Source organism: Pteropus vampyrus, unplaced genomic scaffold (assembly GCF_000151845.1).
Source record: "Pteropus vampyrus isolate Shadow unplaced genomic scaffold, Pvam_2.0 Scaffold191, whole genome shotgun sequence".
In the NCBI taxonomy this organism is placed as follows: domain Eukaryota; kingdom Metazoa; phylum Chordata; class Mammalia; order Chiroptera; family Pteropodidae; genus Pteropus; species Pteropus vampyrus.
The window spans coordinates 1,197,503-1,219,885 of NW_011888972.1; the positions used below are offsets into that span (position 1 = coordinate 1,197,503).

General features: G+C 34.1%; 1 protein-coding gene and 1 pseudogene across 12 annotated transcripts in view; both read right to left on the minus strand.

Moving 5' to 3' along the window:
- The window catches only part of EDA (ectodysplasin A), a 283,804-nt gene that overhangs the window by 222,142 nt on the left and 39,279 nt on the right, over window positions 1-22,383 (minus strand). The gene's annotated exons all lie outside the window — the stretch shown is intronic.
- Window positions 9,827-9,940, minus strand: LOC111746499 (annotated as a pseudogene).

Genomic DNA, 22,383 nt, shown 5'->3' on the forward strand with positions numbered 1-22,383 from the left:
AACGTGTCACAGTATTTTTCAAATTCTGAAGGCAAACAAATGTCAACCATGGATTCTATATCTGGTGAAACGACCCTTCAAGAGTGAATAGGAAATAAATATTCTCAGATAACAAAAAACTGATTAATTTATTGCTAGCAGATCTACTCTGGAAGACTAACCAAAAGTTGTTCTTCAAACACAAAACAAATGATAAAATAAGGAACCCTGAAACATCAGGAGGAAAAAAGGTACAATGGAAAGAGCAGACAGATAAGTAGCACAACAGACTATCCTTTTTCTCATGAGTTGTGTAAAACTTATTTGATGATTTAAACAAAAATCATTAACATCATCCGATATTCAAGACAATACTTAAATGTGGGGAAGGTAAAGAGACCTAAATATAAGTGAAGTTTCCAAACTTCACTCAAAATAGTAAAATGTTACCAGTAGACTGTTATAAGTCACATATGTATACTGTAATCCTCAGAGCAATCATTACAAAAATTATATAGAGATGTACTCAAAGACACTATAAGTAAATCAAGCTAAAACTGTTCAAGTGACTCATGGGAATGCAAGAAAAGAGAAACAGAAGAATGAGAATCACAGAAAACAAAAAGATAAAATGAATAATAAAATGGCGAACTTAAGCACCGTCAATATACATATTGTCTTAAATGTAAATGGCCTAAATATAATAATCAAAAGACAGAGATTTACAAAGTAGATAAAAATACATGACCCAACTATACATATCTTTTTATTTTTTTTAATTTTTAATTACAGTTGGCATATGATATATTAGTTTCAGGTGTACGATATAGCGATTAGACATTTATATAACTTACAAAATGATCACTCTGATCAATCTAGTACCCATCTGACACCACATGTATTTATTACAACATTACTCACTATATTCCCTATACTATACTTTACATCCCCATAACTATTTTGTAACTACCAATTCCAACTATATATTCTTCACAAGAAACTCACTTCAGATTCAACAACATAGGTAAGGTGAAAGTAAAATGATTGAAAAAGATATACCATACAAACATTACTTTTTTAACAGAAAAAGCAAAACTGACTATATTAATATCAGATAAAGTAGACTTCAGAGCAAAGAAAATTACTACAAACTAAGAGGGATATTACATAATGATAAATGATCAATCCACCAGGAAGACTTAACAATTCTAAATGTGTGTATAGTCATGCACCGCATAATGATGTTTTGGTCAACCATGGACCATATACAGCTATACAATGGTGGTCCCATAAGATTATATAATGGAGCTGAATTTCCTATAAGAAATGGATATGTGGTTCAGGAGGAATCTTTTTCTCTTTGATGGGATCAATATCTGTGGTGCTTGGCAAGGTTCCCTCTTACTCACAGGATCTCAATTTTGAGTGCACAGATGACATTTCAATCAGTCAGCCACTGATCTGTTTCAGCACAGAGGAACCTGTGCCCAAGTGCTACATATTCAAAGGACACTGTAGCCCTTCCGTATCTAGCTTTATGGTCTTCAGAGTACACTGCTGTAAATTCTTTGTTAGGGACCTGCAATTCTATACAAGGGCACAGATCCACAGGAGCTACCTTGACAAGTATTCAGTGCAACTGCTACTTTGCTTTCTGTGGTAGTGTGGAGCCAGCCTGTCCCTGTACTTTGAAAATATTTTCAGGTTGTAATTATGTAAAGCATAGATAAATTTTATTTCTATCAACTCAATGCTAGAGATAGGCCTTTGTGTCAGATAGGGTCAATGGAACCAAAAACAAATTTCCAAAGTCAAAATATTGAGTCTTCATTTCTATACCCTCTCCATGTTAAACATCCTATTTTTTAAAAAAATAAATATCACAAAGTTCCTTAATGTGACCACTGCTCCAACATATAATAGCCAAAACCACATTGCCATAACAATCCTCTATGCTCCTTTACCACTCCGTCTTGATTTCTTATTCCTACTGATCCTCAGGCCACCTTTTACTCCCTCCTGACAAGTCACTATTATAATGATCTAAGCCTTACCCAGCCAGTTTCTCCTTGATATTTCCAATCAATCCAGCCCACATCCCTGTTCATGGAGCAGCATTGACAGCTTCGGTGTTCTATTTCTGACCCTGTTGGAAGGAAGCAGGGGGAGGACTTGTGGGACAGTGTTTATAAAGTCTATAGTAGTGCATAGTCATGTCCTAGGCCTTCACATTCACTCACCACTCACTCACTGACTCACCCAAAGCAGCTTCCAGCCCTGCAAGCTCCATTCCTAGTAAATGCCCTATACAGGTGTACCTTTTTTAAAATCTTTTATACTGTATTTTTACTGTAGCTTTTCTATGTTTAGATATGTTTCGATACACAAATACTTACCATTGTGTTACAATTGCTTACAGTATTTAGTACAGTAACATGTTGTACAGGTTTATCACCTAGAAGCAATAGGCTATCCTGCCTAGCTTAGGTGTATAGTAGGCTATACCATTTAGATATGTAAATGCACTCTACGATGTTCACACAACAATGAAATTGCCTAATGATGCATTTCTCAGAATATATTTCCATTGTTAAGCGATGCATGACTGTACAGCAAACAATAAAATCTCAAAACACATGAAAAAAACCCTGATAGAACTAAATATAGAAATAGAAAAATCCAGGATTATACTTAGGGACTTAAAATACCCCACCTTCAGCAGCTGATATAACTGCAAGAGAGAAAATTAACAATGACATAGAAGATCAGAAAAATACAACCAACAGAATCTAATTTCTATATATAGAACTTTCTATTTAACAACAGCAGAATACAGATTTTTTCAAGTGCCCATGCAACTGACCATATCCTGGCCTGTAAAATAAACCTCAACAAATTTAAAGGAATTAAAATCATACAGTATGTTATCTGATCATAGTGGAATTAACCTAGAAATCGATAATAGACAACAGGAAATCTCTAAGCACATGGCAGTTAGAAAACACACTTCTACATAATGCATGACTAAAACAGGACATAGCAAAGGAAATAAAAAACGCATAGAACTGAGTGAAAATGAAGACAACGTAGCAAAAATATCTGGGATGCAGCAAAAGTAGTGCTGAGAGGTAAATTTATAGCACAAAAATGCTATAAATTAGGAAACATGGGGGAAAAAAAGAGCAGAATAAACCTAGGGGAAGAAGGAAAGAAATAAAAATGAGAAGAAGTCAATGAAAATGGAAATAGGAAGATGAAATTAAAAATTAATAAAACTCATTCTTTGGAAAAAAGCTATTAAATTGACAAAACTATAGCAAAATATACACAAGTAAAGAGAGAAGACACAAATTACCAGCATCAAGAAACAGACTATATCACTAAATCTTATAGCGATTAAAAAGATGAGGTAATGCTAAGAATAACTTTATAATCATAAATTTGACAACAAGAATGGGACAATTCTTCTCAAATTACACACTACTATCCTCAACCAAGATGAAATAGACAATCTGAATAGCTTTATAACCAACAGAAAGATTCAATTTGTAATTTAAGGTTCCTGAAAAAGAAATCTCTAGGCTCCGCTGGATTCAATGGAGAATTCTACCAAACATTTAAAAAACAATTAATGTCAACTTTACCAAATCTCTTTCAGAAAATAGAAAGAGGAGGTGACACTATTCAACTCACTTCATGAGAGCACTATTAGCTTGATACGAAAACCAGAAAAAAGAATACAGAAAAAGAAAACTAAAGACCAATATTGCTTGTGAACTTAGATGCAAAACTCCTCATCAAAATATTAACAAATTAAATCCAACAATATATAAAAAGAATTATATGCCATGGCCAAGTGGGATTTTTATATGAAAGGCTGATTCAACATTCAAAAATCAATCAATGTAACTCACCATAATCAACATGCTGAAAAAGAAACATCATATGATCATATCAATTGATGCAGAAAAGATATTTGACAAAATCCAATACTCATTCAAGAAAAAAAAATCTCAGCAATTTGGAATTGAGGGGACTCGCCTCAACTTAGCAAAAAATATCTACAAAAATCCTACAGTTAACATCATACTTAATGGTGAAAGACTGAATTTTTTTCCCTAAGATAGAAATATGGCAAGGATTCAACATAGTACTGGAAGTTGAAAAAAAAGGCATATAGATTAGAAGATAGAAATAAAACTGTAGATGCTATGTGTATGAAGAGAATGCCAGTGAAAGTACAGAAATACTATTAGAACCAATAAGTGAGTTTATCAAAATCACAGATAGAAGATCAACACACAAATATTAAGTTGATTTTCTATATACTAAAAAAAATTAAAAACACAGAAACCAAATTTAAAAACAATACCAAAATTAAAATACAAAAACTAAAATTAAAAATACAATACCACTTACAATTGCTCTAAAGAAAAAGCATACTGAACAAAACATGTGCAGGACATATATGCTAAAAGTTACAAAATGCTGATAAAAGAAATCAAAAACCTAAATAGATGTAGAGATATACTGTGTTCGTGGATTGGAAAATAATCTAGTAAAGATGTCAATTCTCCCTCTATTGATTCACAGGTTGATTGCAATTCCTACCAAAATCTCAGCAAGGATATTCGTAGATGCAGGAAAATTTACTCTAAAAGTTATATGGAAAGGCACAGGTCCTAGAATAGCTAGAACTACCCCGGAATAGAGTAAAAATGTGGGCAGAATCATACTACCACATATTAAGGCTTACTATATAGCTACTGTAATCAAAAGTGTGGTATTAGTGGGGGATGTAGATCCATGTATATGTTTATATATATACTAGAACCTAGAAATAGGAACACATAAATAGGCTAATCTGATTTTTGACAAAGTTTCAAAATCAATTAAATGGAGAAAGCATATTATTTTCAACAAGTGGTGTTGGAGCAATGAATATCTATAGGTTAAAGAAAAAGGTAACCTCAACCAGATTTTCACTCCTTATATAAAAGTTAACTCAAAATAGATCATGGACTTAAAAGTAAAAGCAAAATTATAAAAACTTTAGATAGAAGCACAGGAGAAAAATCTTTGGGACCGAGGGCTAGGCAAAGAGTTCTTACATATGACATGAAAAGCATTATCCATAAAAGGAAATATTAATAAATTGAACTTTGCCAAATTTAAAAACTTCTGCTCTATGAAAGCCTATGTAAATATAAAAAGACGAGATTACTGACTATGAGAAAGTATTTGCAAACCACATATTTTAAAAAGGACATATATCTAGAATATATAAAGAACTCTCGAAACTCAACAGTAAATAAAAAAGAACAAGTAACCCTATTAGATAATGGACAATGACGTGAACAGACATTTAACTAACGTGGATATAAAGATGGCCATAAGTACATAAGTAAGCACATAAAAACATGTTCAATATCAATAGCCATTAGGAAAATGAAAACCAAAACCACAATAAGATATCACTACATACCTATCCAAATAGCTAAAATATAGTGACAACACCAAATTCTAGCAAGGATGTGGATGGACAGGATCACTCATATGTTGCTGATGAGAATGTAAAATAGTACAGGGACTCTAGAAAACAGTTTGACAATTTCTTTTTAAAAAACTAAGCATAGAACTACCACATCACCTAGCAACTGCACTCCTGGGCATCTATCCCAGAAAAATGAAAACTTATGTTCATATGAAAACTGTATATGAATGTTCATAGCAGCTTTATTTATAATTGCCCCAAACTGAAATCAGCCTTGATGTCCTTCAACAGATGTATGGTTAAACACACTATGGTACATTTACACCATGGAATACTAGCCAGAGGTAGATACAGGTTTGGGTGGACTTGAAAAATTTACAAATTGCAAGACCTTCTTAAAGAATAAGAATGCAAAATTAGCTATGGGGCCTTGGAAGAGACTTCTGCAGGTGAGGAGCCTTGAAACTTATGCTTCATTAGCCTCACAGTAAATCTACCCCCTAGTCACTGGTTTAGCCCCAGTTCCTAGCATAGATCTTTGTGCATGGTAGGTATTCATTAAAAATTTATTGAATGAACGAATGACAATATATAGTAGCATCAAAGGATTAATATCACTTGAAGGTGCAATAACGGACATACATCCAGATGAAGAATATGATCATCAGGCCTGTTTAGACCACACCTAGAACATTCCTCCTGTTTTAACAATATGGAACAAAAGCCTTCTCTGCTCCCAAAAGCCTCGGTTGGAAACCGTGTACTATGTCCCTCCTGTATTGCACCCTTACCTCCTTGTTTTGTACTGCCCATTCCCTTGTCTATATCTCACACTAGATTTTAAGTTCCATGAAGTCAGGGACTATGCCTGTCTCTTTCATTGTTAGTTTCCTAAATGCTGGCACAGTGTCTAATGGCATAGAAGGCATTTAGTAAATATTTGTTTAATGAAAGATAAATCAGAGAATATCCGAACAAAAGTAGATGAGACAGTGAAGAGATTTAAGACCATGTTTCTTCCATTCAAATCTTTGTTACATATCAAGACCATTCAAATATAAGATATGGTCCATGCCCTCGAGAAGCTCACAACTCAGAGATGTGTGAAAATACAGCTTCAAAATTATGACCACAATACATGGTGTGGAAAGTGCAACAAAGTAACAAAGAAACAGTTGAAAGAAGATGTTTAGCCTAGAGCAGGGGCAGATAATTCAGGAGGACATGGTGATTTCTGTCCTCTGTCTGAATTAGAAGAGAGTTGATTTCTCCATAGAGGGAGGGCACAGGGTAGCTGACCAGAGCATTAAATAAGGAAGACTTTTATAACAACTAGATCAACCTACAAATGGCATGGGCTGTCTCTGGTGAAGGCAAAATGTCCATTACTGACACACATTTCAAGCTCAGGATGATGACCACTTGGTAGAGACAATGTAAAGGTGATTCACAGAGAGATAAAGACTTGAGCTGGATGATCTTTATGTACATTCTAACCCAGAGATTATCTAATACTTTTGGTCTCTGCTGTGGAAAGAGAGAGGAAAAAAAATCTATCTTTTCAAACAACAATCCTACACTATCTGTCTAGCTCTGTGTTAAGTAAAAGATCAACACTTAATAGAAATTATGTCTCTCCATGTAGTACATGTCAGACGTTAATCTCATCTCCCAAATTTCTTTTTTCTTTTTTTGTGAGAGTTTGAAATACTTCTATATACCACAACATATACATGAAGTGAATAAATGGGTTGTTCAAAGTCCTGTCTGCATCACAGTAAGAGCTAATGACAAGCTTCCCAGTTTTTCTGGATATGACTAGGAAGAGGTTCCTCCAGCCACATTGGAATCAGCCATGTTAAAGGCAGTTTTTGGATTCTCAGATGGCTTCCAAAAACCTATACATTCTCTTGTTCCTCATTCTCACCCTGATTATGAAACAGTGAACTTGAGGCTGATTTATTACTTTAAAACTATTTTCCCCAGATTTTTTCTCCCCCAAAATTTGAAAAACAGGAAGTTCATTTGTCTAAGAAAAACTCGGACTCAAGATAAATTCTATAATCTCCAAACTCTTGCTACAAAAGTGACATACATATAGGGTTTGCTTATGAAATTACATATAGCGTTCGACAAGAAAATGTTACTTTCTTGTAACAAACATATTTTTGGTTTTCGTTTTTCATTTCTGTAGTAAACATGAAGCTATGTGCTTCTATAAAATCTGACTCTAAAAATCCTAAAATATAAAATTCCAAGCAAAGGCCAAAACTGTGATAATCTGATTTAAAAATTTTAAACCTTATGTGATGGATTTTTAGAGATTTAATTAAAAGTGCTGCTCAGTATTTATTAAACTTTTCTCTTTATGATATCTGCAAACTGACTCTCTAATGAATGTGACTCACCGATATTTGAAACTAACATTTTTACTCCCATCTTACATAAGGTGATATTCTATTTCATCATTTATTACTTAAGATATTTCTTTAAGAAGAAACTCTCTATTCTTTGGTTATTCAGTGGTTCAATTCCCAAAGGAGAGACAGGAAAAGCGTTTGATTCTTTCCCTTAATTTACTAGTTTTCAAAATAATGACTTGAGTCCTTTTCCAAAACAGATTTAACAAATTTCTTCTACCTGCTTATTTATGCTCCTGATTACTTTCTTCCAGTTTTATTGAAGTTTTTAATCCAAACCTCAAAGACTAAATACTTCACACATAAACTCTGAAACATTGCTCCATTTAAGTGCTGCTCAAAAGAGTGAAGGCTGTGTGTGGGTGACAAAAATGGGATCAAGAGAATGTGAATATGTTTGTCACATCCTCTGGTAAGTAAATTGACTAAGATCAAGCCCCTTTCTACCAAATAGATTAGAGAAATGAAGATGGAGGAGGGGAGAAGGTGACAGTTTTGACAATCATTAACTCTGACTAAACAACAGCTCTTTCATAAACATGCCAAAATCAATCAGATCTCCAGAGGATGTTTTAGGTGGATTGACCTAAAGTGTGGGCAAAATGACACACTGTACTGGAAAACATTTTATAAATTAAGTGCTAAACATACATTACTACTACTACTGCTACTACTACTACTACTACTACTACTATTACTACTACTACTACTACTACTACGAGTAATAAAATAATTCCACCTAATTCTTCCCCAACTTCATTCTCTTCCATATCACCCAGCTCTTTTGCATAGTACCTCTGGTCACACCCGCCTACTTTATAACATCCTTTTGCTTTCCCACTGTAAATAAACTTCACAAAGACACAATCAGAAACAACTGATGTTTATTGAATGTTTATACCATTATACAGAAACACACTTCCTCTCCTGGTCTTTACTACAATCCTCTGCAGTGTATACTATAAAACTTATTTTACAGTAGGGGAAGCTGAAGCTAAACAAAAGTAATCTGTCCAAGTTCATACAGCTAATAGCTAGTAAGTGACAGAACCAGGCTGTTTGATTCCAAAGCACTTGTTTTCTTTAGATTCCTCCATCCTCAGAGTACTCAAAAGATAAGAAAAGCCATGACCTGAATGCCTTCTTACCTTGATAACTGACTTCTCACTGCCTACCCCTTCTAATTTTGCTGCTCTCCACCACCATGACCATGCCTAATCAAGTCCATTTTTACTTACTGCTAAGAGTAATGTCACTTAGCCCTCTTCCTCAGACTTCTCGAAATAGTCATTGATGTTTTCCTGCTTAAATTTTAAACCATTCACATAATTTTCCATTCCTCATGTGCTTACCAACTTGGCTCTTCTCTTATGTCAAGTACACCCGATCTCTCTTTTCCTTTTTTCTACTTATTTCTTGTTCATACTGCTTCATATGCCTAAATTCTGTTCTATCAGAAAAAGATGAGATAAAAATTATAATTTAAAGAAGGTTGATAAATTTATTATAATATTTACATGTACTGAATATATAAGCACTACACCAGGAATTATAAAGGCTAAAAAAAGATGAAACTCAACTAGCCCCTGACCTCAAGAAGATTAAAATTTAATAGGAGAAATAAAACCCATATATACATGAAACCACAATTTATACAATTTATATATGAGGTCCTAAGCATAGTTTAAACTACTAGAAAAGTTAATTGAAGACACAGAGGACTTTCTGTATAAGGTGACAGGGAAGCTAGGGAGCATTTGCTGTACTTTTATCCTCATTTTATAGGTAAGGAAATTGAGGTAGAGAGTGTAGTCTAGGGAGCTGAGGTTTTTCTTTTTCTTTTTCTTTTTTCTTAGGCAAGGCAACCCTGGGTTGACCTCACAGATTGCAAAGACCTTGTCAGCTTACAATCCCTTATTTTTTTTATTTTTTATGCCTACAGCACCTGGTCTTCCTAGATGATCTCTCATCCAAGTACTAACCAGGCCCGACCCTGTTTAGCTTCTCAGATGAGATCAGGCTTGTTCAGGGTAGCATGGCCATAGACCACTGAGGTTTTTCAAAGGCAAAAACTTAAGTGTTCGCAAATGAGAGTCCTTCTATATACTACAATGAATAAGCATTTGCATCTTAAAGCATTAATGTAACAAAATAATTCTGATATCATCGAAAGTGCAGTAAAACAGAGATTCAATCCTTAGTGCTTCCTTCCTATTCTTTGAGATTTCTCCTTTAAAAGTCTGTCCTGAATCATCCAAGGACTAGTAAAGAAGTCTAAATTACAATCAAAAGTGGTCCTCTCTTTATTCTGCAATTTCTTTTTCCTTTGACAATATCGTTCAGGTCAGCTGCAGGACAGCTGCTCTGACTCCTGCAACTTTGCCCTCTCCTTACCTCCCAGAGGGATGAAAAAGAGAACAGCACGGAGGAGGCAACATACTCTTGGTTTCCGGTTAGGCCATTTCTATTTAACTCAGCAGTATCATTAGTTTTGATTGGGAAAGAAAGCCTTTCATCACACAGGCTTCAGATAAGGATTAGTATCACAGTTCCACTTGAAGTCAGCAGTCTATAAACTAGTCCATCTAAATAAGATTTGCCAGCCAATGTGGGAAATGTTGGTGCTTATAAATTAACCAATAATATGTAGATATATAGATATAAAAAATAGGTCTAATATACAATTACAAATGCCATCTCATTTTTCCGGTAAATTAATTTCTAAGCAAACAGATTACTGATGAAACCAGCATGTACAGATTCAGAGCTGAGAAAATAATTCTTGAATCAGTGGTTCAGAACTACAATTTCAGAAATGCCTCTTGTCTCAAAAATGGTTCCTTTGATTTGGCCACAATTTGATGACATAGCTGCTGAAAAAAAAAGTCTACGATAATCTTAATCTACACTAATCAAAGTCTAATGAATGGATTAAAGGAAGGCATCATTTCATTGTACTCTGGGCTGCACAAATGATCTCTAAAATATGAGTTCCAGTTCTGTGTGCTCCATTTTAAGGGAGGAAATAAGAGTAGGTTCCAAGAGTCTCCAGAATGATGAAAACCCTTCAAATCATTTATACAAGGAAGGAATGAAAAACTGGGGATGTTTGGCATACAGGTAAAATTCAGAGGAATCATAAAAGCTATCTTAAATATTAAAAGTGCTGATCTGAAGAGTATAGAACAGAGTTATTCGTCAGTCTCCAGAGGACAAAATTTCTGGAAGTCCTGTGAGATCTTGTTCACCTGCATTCATTATGTTGAAATTTCTCATCTGTAAAATGAAGGGAATGAATGAGACAATCTTTCAGTTCGTCCTACTCCAACAGTCTGTGATTTTGTTATTACAAAGAATCGGATTTTAGCTTAACATCTTTCCCACTCACCACTAAATTTGTCAAATAATGGAACGAGGTGCCTCAAGACAATAGTAAACCGACCATCCTTAAAGATATTCAAGCAGAATACCAAATAATCTTTCAGGAATACTCTAGAAGGGATACTTGCAGTGCAGGAGAGGCACTGCATACTATATTGAGGAATGCAGTTCTGGAATCAGACTTGGATTTGAAACCTGGATCTATCGATTCTTAGCTATGTAAACTTAGCCAAGTTAAGCTTTCCAAGTATGTTCCTCATTTATAAAAATGAAGATAATAATAGGATACTTCTAGGGGTTGTGAGGATTAAATGAAACGATGCAGGTAACATTTATCACTGTGCCAGGCATGCAATGAAAAGTCAATAAATGTCTGCTGTCATTATTAATGAATGGGATTGGACAATCTTTTAGGTATCTTCCACTTACAAGAGCCTATGGGTCTATATACATACTTTGGTAATATCAACTAAGCAGATATATATCTCCTGCCTGTTATAATGCAAGAGTCTCTTCATCTACTGCCATCACAACAACGTGCCAGCCAACAGAGTCTACTTTTCCTAGCAAGATACCATTTGGCCTAACTGAGTTGGAAGCCTGATCCATCCCAGACAAATAGGAAACACTAGCTGGGACACAGAAAGATTACAAGAGCTGATGACAATATCTAAGTTTGCACAGCATAGGTTGGGCAGAAATCAAAATAAGAGACCGGCAATGGCACAGCTAGTTGAAATTACAGGAAAGGGTAAATGAGCATAGTTCGTTACCAGTAGTAATATAGCCTATACAAATCTTTAAAAAATTTAACCAGGTTTAAAGTCAAATTAGTTCAAAATCCAAAATTTTAAACATAGTCTGAGAAAACTTTAATGAGCCTGTTGCAACACCTAGGTGTGTCACAGAAGAGAAGTTATTCTGACAAAGATTCCTTGCAATTAACTGAGTACTGTGTTAAGTACTTTACATGCATTATGTTATTAAAACTTCACAATCATCCTGTTATCACCATCCACATGTTATACATATAGAAACTGAAACTCAGAGAAGTTGAATAATTTGCCCAAGATCACATTGCTAGTAAAGTACATGAACTAGCTAAGGCAGGTCTCTTAAGAATAAATTCTTCTCATCCATTCAGGAGTCTTCATTGTCTGTTCCACAGGAACAGACTTCTGGTTGGAGTTGGAGACCTAATGAGATGAGAACTTGCTCCTGGAAGCTCTACTGACATGGACCTTGAGAAATGAAATGCTTTCCTGTCATCAGTGTTAGAATCATGACATGTAATCTACTTGTGTCAGGCTGGGCCACAGAGATCCTATTACAACCTAACCATAACCCTACTCTGCAATTCAATTATTCCGGCTATGAAGGTCATCCATAGGGTAAAGCCAGTGATGAAGCTCATGGAGACACATATCACAACAGCCAGCCAGACCCAGACCCATGTGAAGTGAGGTACCATCAAATCTTCCTCATTACAGAAGAATGGAAAACATATGAGTCAAGTGCCAAGTTCATGCATGTGACAATAACATTCAATTCCTATTTCCAAAGAGGAGCTGACTCAAAGTTTCTAAGAAAAGTGTTCTTATTTCCCAAAATTATTAGCAAGCAGAGAGATCTTTCTTTACCTAAATAAATTGTATTATCGCAATTTGAAAAGAGTTTTGATAACTTTTATGATAGTACTAAGTTATCATAAAGTTCATAAAAGTTTAGCAAAAGGTCATAATTGTCTCTCAAAAAAGTTAGCTTTCTTAGAGATGGTACTCCCCTACAAGAGGAGAGAAATTATCTCTGTGGATACTTGATAGAAAAATGAAATAACTACTGAGATGAAAAAAAGATGAAAATAATATGGCACATGATCATTTATTACATAGGATCTCAGTTGTGCTTTTAGAATCATTTATGATTAATATTAAACTATCATTGTTTCACCTGATTACATTCAGAAATTGGTATGAGTTCCTAAGTCTTATGAAAATGAATATCATCTTGGTTCTATGGTAGCAGATGGCGCAGAAAAAAATATACTTTCAGACTTTAAAAAATAAGTCATTTCTAATGCTTACTTTATTAAATTAGACCTGGCAACCAAAGAGCAATGCAGTAAAACTGGGGTCAGTATAATAGTGCAGGAGAAAAGGATAGAGTATTTCTTGAAAGTCTACCATGAATTGGTATTATGCTAGAGATTTTACATGTTATTTCATCTAATCTTAGAGAAAAATCTATGAGGCAAACCTCATTACCCCACTTTATAAATGAGCCAACTGAGCCTCCAAGATGTTAAGAAACATGTGACTAAGAACACTCTGCCAATGAGGCATTATATGGGTATTATGTAGTTGCCTTCTAATTACTAATTTGATGCTTCCTTTCTTGAAAGGCTATTTTACATTCTTTGAAAAGATCAACAAAATTGACAAACCATTAGCTAGACTGATGAAGCAAAAAATAAACAAAACTCAAATTACTAAAATCAGGAATGAAAGAGGGGATATTACTACTGACTGTATAGATATATAAAGGATTCTAAAGAAACAACTGCATATATGCAAATTGGATAACTTCAAATCCTTAGAAAGACAAAAATACCAAAACTGATTGAAAATCTGAATAGAACTATAACAAGTAAAGACATTAAATTAGTAATCAAAAACCAACTCACAAAGAAAAGTCTAGGCTCAGATAGCTTCACTAGTGAATTCAAATAAACATTTAAAGAACAATAAACATCTACCCTTCACAAACTCTTCCATGAAACAGAAGAGCAAGGAATATTTCCACATTTATTCTATGAGGTCAATATTACCCTAATACCAAAACCAAAGATATCACAAGTAAAAAATAAAAAAATAAAAAACTACAGACCAATATCTCATGAACATAGGCATAAAATACCAAACAAAATACTAGCAAACTGGATCCAGCAACATATAGAAAGGCTTATACACCATGACCAAGTGAGATTTATCCCAGGAATGCAAGATTTAGTATCAATGAAATACACCATATGATAGAATAAAGGAAAAAAGCGATAAATATCTCAAAAGACATAAAAACATATTGACAAAATTCAACAACCTTTTACGATAAAAACACTCAACAAATTAGGAATGCAAGGGAATGTCCTCAACTAGATAAAGTGTACTTGGGAAAGACCCAGTTAATATCATACTAAATGGTGAAAGACTAGAACAAGCCAATGTTGTAGCTCTCACCATTTCTATTCAATATCTTAGCAGAGGTTCTAGCTATTGAATTAGGCAACGAAAATAAATAAAAAGCACTCAGATTGGAAAGGAAGAAATAAAACTATTACTACCTGCAGATAACATGATATATTTAAAAATCCTAAGGAATCCACACACACACACACACACACACACACACACATACACACACACACACAAACTGTTAGAGCTAACAAACAAGTTCAGCAGGTTTGCGGGATGCAATGCCAATATAAAAAAAGTTAGCTGTGTGTCTATACTTGTAATGAAAAATTGGAAATAAAATTTAAAAATAACTGCATTTACAATAGCATCAAAAATAAAACAAATAATCTGATTTTAAAAATGGGCAGAAGATCTGAACAGACATTTTCCAAAGAAGACATTCAGATGGCCAACAGGTACATGGAGAGATGGCTCAACATCAGAAAAATGCAAATCAAACCCACAATGATATCACCTCTACCTGTTAGAATGGTGTTATCAAAAAAAACGAGATAAGAAGTGTTGGTAGGGATGTGGAGGAAAGGAAACCCTTGTGCACAGTTAATGGGGATGTAAATTGGTACAGCCACTATGAAAATAAATATGGAGGTTCCTAAATAAATTAAAAATATAATTACCATATGATCTAGCAATTCTACTTCTGGGTGTATACTCAAAGTAAATTAAATCACTATCTCAAGGAAATATCTGCACTGCCACCTCACAACAGCACTATTCATACTAACCAAGACATGGAAAGAACCTAAGTGTCCATTGATGGATGAATGGGTGAAGAAAATATGGTGATACATAAATATATAAATTATTATCAGCCATAAAAAAGGAAATCCTGCCATTTGTGACAATATAGATACAGTGTGAAATAAATCAGACAGAGAAAGACAAATATTGTATGATCTCACCTATATGTGGAAACTAAAAATACCTAAACTTATAGAAACAGACTAGTAGACTGGTGGTTTTCAGAGGTGGTTGGGGGTAGAAATGAGTGAAGGTGGTCAAAGGGTACAAATTTCCACTTATAACATGAATGAGTCACAGGGATGTAATGTGCAGTATGTGACTATAATTAACAATACTGTATTGTGTACTTGGAAGTTACTAAGAAAGCAGATCTTTAAAGCTCTCACCACATATACCAAAAAAAAAAAAAGGTAACTATGTGAGGTAATGAATGTGTTAAGTAACTTCACTGTGGTGATCATTTTGTAATAATGCATTATCAGCTGTATGCCTTAAACTTACATAGTTATATGTCCATTATATCACAATAAAGCTAGAAAAATTAAAAAAAAATACTTATACTTAGGAATGAACTTGACAAAAGTAGTACAAAACACACCAAAAACTACAAAATATTGTTGAAAGAAAGTAAAGACCTAAATAAATGGAAAGCTATTTCATGTTCATACATTAAAACACAATATTGTTAAGATGGCAATATTTTCCAAATTGATCTACAGATTCGACATATTCCCTATCAAAATCCCAGCCAGAATCTTTGCAGAAATTGACAAGCTGACCTTAAAATTTATATGGAGTACAGAATAGCCAAAACAATCTTGAAAAAGAACAAAGGTAGAGGACTCACTTCCTGATTTCAAAACTTATTTCAAAGCTCCAGTGTAATCAAGACAGTGTGGTAGTACATAATCTTTGTTGTATTTCTAAGTTTTTAAACCAATGTGGTTTTGGAGTTGGGTGGGAGGAGTAGAAAATTGTCACTTTTTACTGACAATATTCTGAATTAGAGGATTCTTTTTCTGTTTATTATTTGAGTCACTTAATATAAGTTTTTACTTCATTTATTTTTATGGTGACATTGGTTAATGAAATCCAGTGAGTTTCAGTTATACAATTTAACAGTAAGGTATAAGTTTGTGTGTGTGTGTGTAGAGAGAAAGAGAGAGAGAGAGAGAAAGAGTATTGTATGTTCACCGCCCATAGTTAGATTTCTTTCTGTCACCACATATTTGACCCCCTTTACCCTGTCTACCTTCCCCCTCCCTCCACCCCCTACCCTCTGGTAACCATTATAGTCCATGTCCATGAGTCTCTGTTTGTTTGTCCTGTTCATTTGTTGCTTTTAGGTTTATAGCCCACATATAAGTGATATCATGTGATTTTCAACTTTTTCTGTCTGGCTTATTTCTCTTAGCAGGATTATTTCGAGGTCCATTCATATCGTCACAAATGTCAGCATTACGTCTCTTCTTATGGCTGAGTAATGTTCCATTGTATATATGTACCACAGCTTCTTTAGCCAATCATCTATTGTAGGACACCGTGGCCAACGTGAATAATGCTGCTATGAACAACTGTGTGCAAATATCTTTTTGGATATGGATTTTCAAGTCTTTGGGGTAAATACCCAGTAGAGGGATTGCTGGATCATATGGTAGATCAATTCTTAGTTTTTTTGAGGAACTTCCATACTGTTTTCCATAGTGGCTGTACCAATTTGCAGTCTTACCAGCAGTTTATGAGGGTTCCTTTTTCTCCATATCCTCTCTAAAACTTGTTATTACTTGTCCTGTTGATAACAGCTATTCTAACAGGTGTGAGATGGTATCTCATTGTGGTTTTGATTTGTATTTCCCTAATAGCTAGCGATGTTGTGTATCTTTTCATATGTTTGTTGGCCATTTGTATGTCTTCTTGGGAGAACGCTTTGTTCAGGTCCTTGCCCATTTTTTCATTGGATTGTTTTTTTATTGTTATTGAGTTGTATGAGTTCTTTGTATATTTTGGATATTAAGCCCTTATCGGAGGCATTGGTTGCAAATATGCTCTCACATTGGGATGGTTGTCTCTTTACTTTGTTGATGGTTCCTTTTGCTGTACAGAAGCTTTTTAGTTTGATGTAGTCCCATTCATTTATTTTTGCATTTACTTCAAGTTTTTTACTTTAAAAAGTGGTGGCAATACACCAGCTAAAGGATGATGAGGATTTGAACTAGGGCAGAGGGATTAGAAAAGGAACCAATTTGAAACAATTGTGGAAAATGGAATCAGTAGAACTGTTCTATCCTGTTCATTCCCACTGCCCTTCAAATCAGCCTCTCTCCTAGATCATTGCAATAGTCTCATACTGTTTTCTGGGAACAAAGGCGGGTGAAGAGTAAAAATTACTGGAGAAAACCCTTTCCAGTGTTTGCATATCATTGTCGTTTTGGGCTTGGAGTTAGAAATGGAGTCAGTATGAGACTATTTCTTATGGCTTAGGTGACTTCTACCTCCCGTGTTTGCCTAAAGTATTTTTTTCTTTTCTGAAAATACAAATATACGTGAGCAAAATAAATAAATAGATAGATAGATAGATAGATAGATAGATAAATAAATAAATAAATAAATGACAGTGGGTACTGGCATAAGGACAGACATAGTTATCGACATAACTAGGATAAGGTTAGACATATAGATCTATGGAGTAGAATTGGGAGTCCATAAATAAACCCTTACATTTATAATCAATTGATTCTTCACTAGGGTGATTCAATTCAATGGGAGAAAAGGACAGTCTTTAACAAATGGTGCTGGGACAACTTTATACCCATGTGCAAAATAATGAAATCAGATACCTTCTTTATATCATAGAGGAATAGTAACTCAAAATGTATCACAGACTTCAATATAATATAAAACCCTTAGAAGAAAACATTGGAGTAAATCCTTGCATACATGGTTTAGGCAATAGTTTCTTAGAAATGACACCAACAAAAACAGGCAACGAAAGAAAAAAATAAATTGGACATTATTGAAATTAAAACCTCATTATGTTGTAAAGGACACCATCAAGAAAGTGGAAAGAAATCAACAACCCAGAGAATTGGAAGCAATATTTGCAAGTCATATATATCTGATAGGGAACTCATTTCCAGGCTATATAAAGAAATCTTACAACTCAACAATAAATACGTAAATAACTCAGAAAATAGGCAAAAGATTCACACAGATGTTTTTCCAAAGGAGATGTACAATTAGCCAATAAACCCATAAAAAGATGCTCAACATCATTAGTTTTTACGGAAATTTAAATCAAAACCACAACTGAAATACCACTTCAGACTCATTAGGGTGGATATAATAAAAAAGACAAATAACAACAAGTGTTGGTGAGGATATGGAAAAATTGGAATCCTCATACCTTCCTTGTGGGAGTATAAAAAGTGTAGTTATTTGGAAAACAGTCTGGCAGCTCTTCAAAAAGTTAAACGTGGGATTACCGTATGACCCAGAAATTCCATTCCTAGGTATACACTCAAGAGAACTAAAAACATATGTCCACATAAAAGTATGTACACAAATGTTCATAGCAGGATTATTCACAATAGCCAAAAAGCAGATACAACCCAAATGTCCATCCAATGATGGATGGATAAACAAAATGTGGAACCCATACAATGAAATATTCTTTAACTATAAAAAGAATAAAATACTGATTCATGCTACACCTCAGATGAACCTTAAAAATATAATGCTACATGAAAAAGAATAAAAAAAACACACATTATATGATTCCATTTATATAAAATATCTAGAATAGGTGAGTCTATAGAGACAGAAAGTAGATTTTCTACGGGCTGGAGAAGGGGAATATTAGCGGGGAATGAGGAGTGACTGTTTATGGATACTGGGCTTCTTTTTGTGACTCCAGAATTCATTTTGATGATGGTTGCACAATTCTGTGAATATTCTAAAAACTACTAAATTATAGATGTTAAATGGGTTAAGTGTGTTATGTGAATTATACGTCAATAATGCTGTTGTTTAAAATAAAAGCAGTGGTGGATAAAATTGCTTGCATCTTCACATGGATTAAGGTAGGACACCAAACTATTTTAGCAGCCATTGTATTCTTTACTACCATGCACTTTTAGGAAAAGAAATACTATTTCATTTAAGAGTGTTCTTGATGAAGCAGTAAAAATTGTTCTTATTGTTCATTAAAAATGCTATTTATATTATCATGCATTGGGTTGTTATTTTAAATAAATTTGTAGAATTTTAAAAGGCTATTTATAGAGATTATAAGAAACTTGTAATGCTGTATAAGATACTACATTTAAATAACATACCATATCCTTCTGAACTGACTTCAGTTTGGTTGTTTATTATGTACAGGTTAATAACTCTTGACCTACATTTGCAACAATTAAAAATCCTCTTCTGCCATTCTCAAGAGGGTAGAATATATACAAAAGTGTTTGGGTGGGGGTGCTAGAAACCTATTTATATTATTCTTAAAGTCTTTCTAAAATACATTGCTTATGGTCTAAATTTTTCAAATATATTTTCCTGTATCTTGAATTATATAATATGTTACAAGATGGCCTAAAATGCTAACTTTAGATGTCATACTTAATCCAAGTTTTAAAATTATTATTCCAAATTATCTAGGTCTTAAATCTATTCATTCAAATATTTATTGCATGTGTTTCTATATCATAAAGGCCCAGATATTATCAGTTAATAAAATACATTTGAATAAATGTTCCCATGAAATCAGCTGCTGAATCTTGCTACAACACAAAAGTTATTTGCTAACTGGCTCCAAGGGACAATTAAAAATTAGTTGAATAATCTATTTCAAATATAAGAACTGTTTAGTATTGTAGTACTTTTAAAATTAAATTTTAGTTTTCTCCATTATTTAGAAACACATTGGTTGAGTTGTAAATGGTTCCATTTCAGGAAATTTTCTTGGTTCTCTCTCTCCCTGGGTGGTTACTGAAAAGACTTTCAGGAACGTGCAAGTTTTTAGGAAAAAAGTTAAACAAGTAATGAATACTACCAGTCTATTAGTCACTTCTGTATTCCAGGATCCATACATAAATGAAAGAAAACAAAGCCAAGTGGTTTAAAATAGAAAACCTTCCAAAATAAAGACTTCTTTCCATCTTCACTTCCCAAGTTAAAAAATTCCAAGTTCTTATCCAATCGCACTGAAGCTCAGGTTCTCTCAACATTCTAGTGAGTAGAGATGTATAGCTACACAGCCTCTACTAAAATTCCAGGCCATTGTCAGGGAATAAATAGGCAAAGCTAAACAAATGGCATTCCTTATCGAAGAAACACTAACATGATTGAGCATACAGCATGTCAATCAGTCAGCATCTGTTCTATAATCGTGTTTCCTGTTATAAATGTAGTGTGAATGAATTCTTACGGATTTACTGCCTTGTGCTGCCTCACCACTGTATTTCAGTTTTAGTTCGAGAGACCTGAATAGAAAAGTATATGCTGCATTGCTGGCAAACCTCGATTATCCATAGACTCCAGGAATGAATTATCTAAGTCAGCTAGTTGAAAGCTTCATACTTTAAAAACAAATGATTTTTAATTTAATCTGCTGGATAGAAATCTAAACACAATACTCATGGCTCATCTGTATAAATTGAATACGGTGGATACTCACGATTTAATCGTTTTTTATGAATTTGGGTCATTATTATGAACACCAATTACTGCACTATGTTATCATGCACTGATGCCCTCAAGGCCTATTTAAGCAATCCAGGGCTATTAATCCCACATTGCTCTGAGTCTTTGGCCTGTTTATTGGTTTTTCTGCTTCCTTCCTTACAGTCTGCTGTCCCTCTTTCCTACTACCTTCTATAAGCCTTTCTAACATTTCTAAATTGCCTCTCCACAGCTGTTAGCTGCGAAATCCGATAACCATGATTTAAGAATAACGACGAGTAAATAAATTATGAATGAGGATTTGAGGAGCTTACCCTATAAAGTGCATGAGCTTAAGTGCATGGATTTTGGGACACAAACTTTATCTTCACAAAGCCATTTTTCTCCATCCTAGTTCTTAAGTGAGGTTACTAGACCACTGGATTCCAGCTGTATGATATCATATTTGATAAACTCTCCCCTCTACCATCAGAACAATTTATGATCTGGTACAAAGTCCTTAGGCAATTAAAACAAGGGTTAAGATAAATCTACTTCTTCTGCAACTGCAGATAAAAAGTATAGTTTTCTAAGCTTGAATATTTAGGATACCTAAAAAATAAATTACATAGAGATTTAATACTTTGGAAGCATGACTTAGAATTCTGAAAATTCATATAAAACTAAGTATATAAATAGGATAACAAGTTCAATTCAATTCAATCAGCAAATGCTTATTGAGCATATACCATGTCTAAAGCATTATACTAGACATCACGGGGGTTATAAAAATAAATAATACACAGTCCTTGCTTTAAGAACTTAATATCCAGTAAGCAAAATTGGATACGAATGACTAAAATGAAAGGCAAGGTAAGGTAAGGATGTAAGAAAAGCATAAACAAGAATAAACATAAGAGTTCAAAGAAATGAGAGATTAAATTTAGTTTGGAGAGACGGATCAGAAAATCACAAAGCGTTCCATGCACAAAGTGTTCCATGGAATAAATGGATGAGCGTTATAGTTTGGAAGAGGCAGCAATAGTAAGCATCTCAGGCTGAGGAAACTGCAATCATTCATTCCACAAATATTTACTCGGTGTTTATTATGTGTCAGGCAGTGTTGTAGTTACTGTGGATGGAACGGTGAACAAAAGAAATAAAAATCCCTGTCCTCGTGGAGTTTATATTATAGTGGCAAGGGTGAGGGAGGGAAGAGACAGAGAGGAAGAACAAAAATAGTAACAATAACAACAGCTAACACATTAAAGCACTTAACGTGTCAAGTACTATTTAAGTGCTTTACATATAAACTCCTTCCATCCTCAAAACATCTATACGAAATGGATTACTGTTGTATCTATTTTACAGATAGAAAATTGAGGCACAGAGGTTAAATAAACTGCCGAAAAGCACACGATGAGAAATGAAAGCACAATTCAAACCTGGGGTG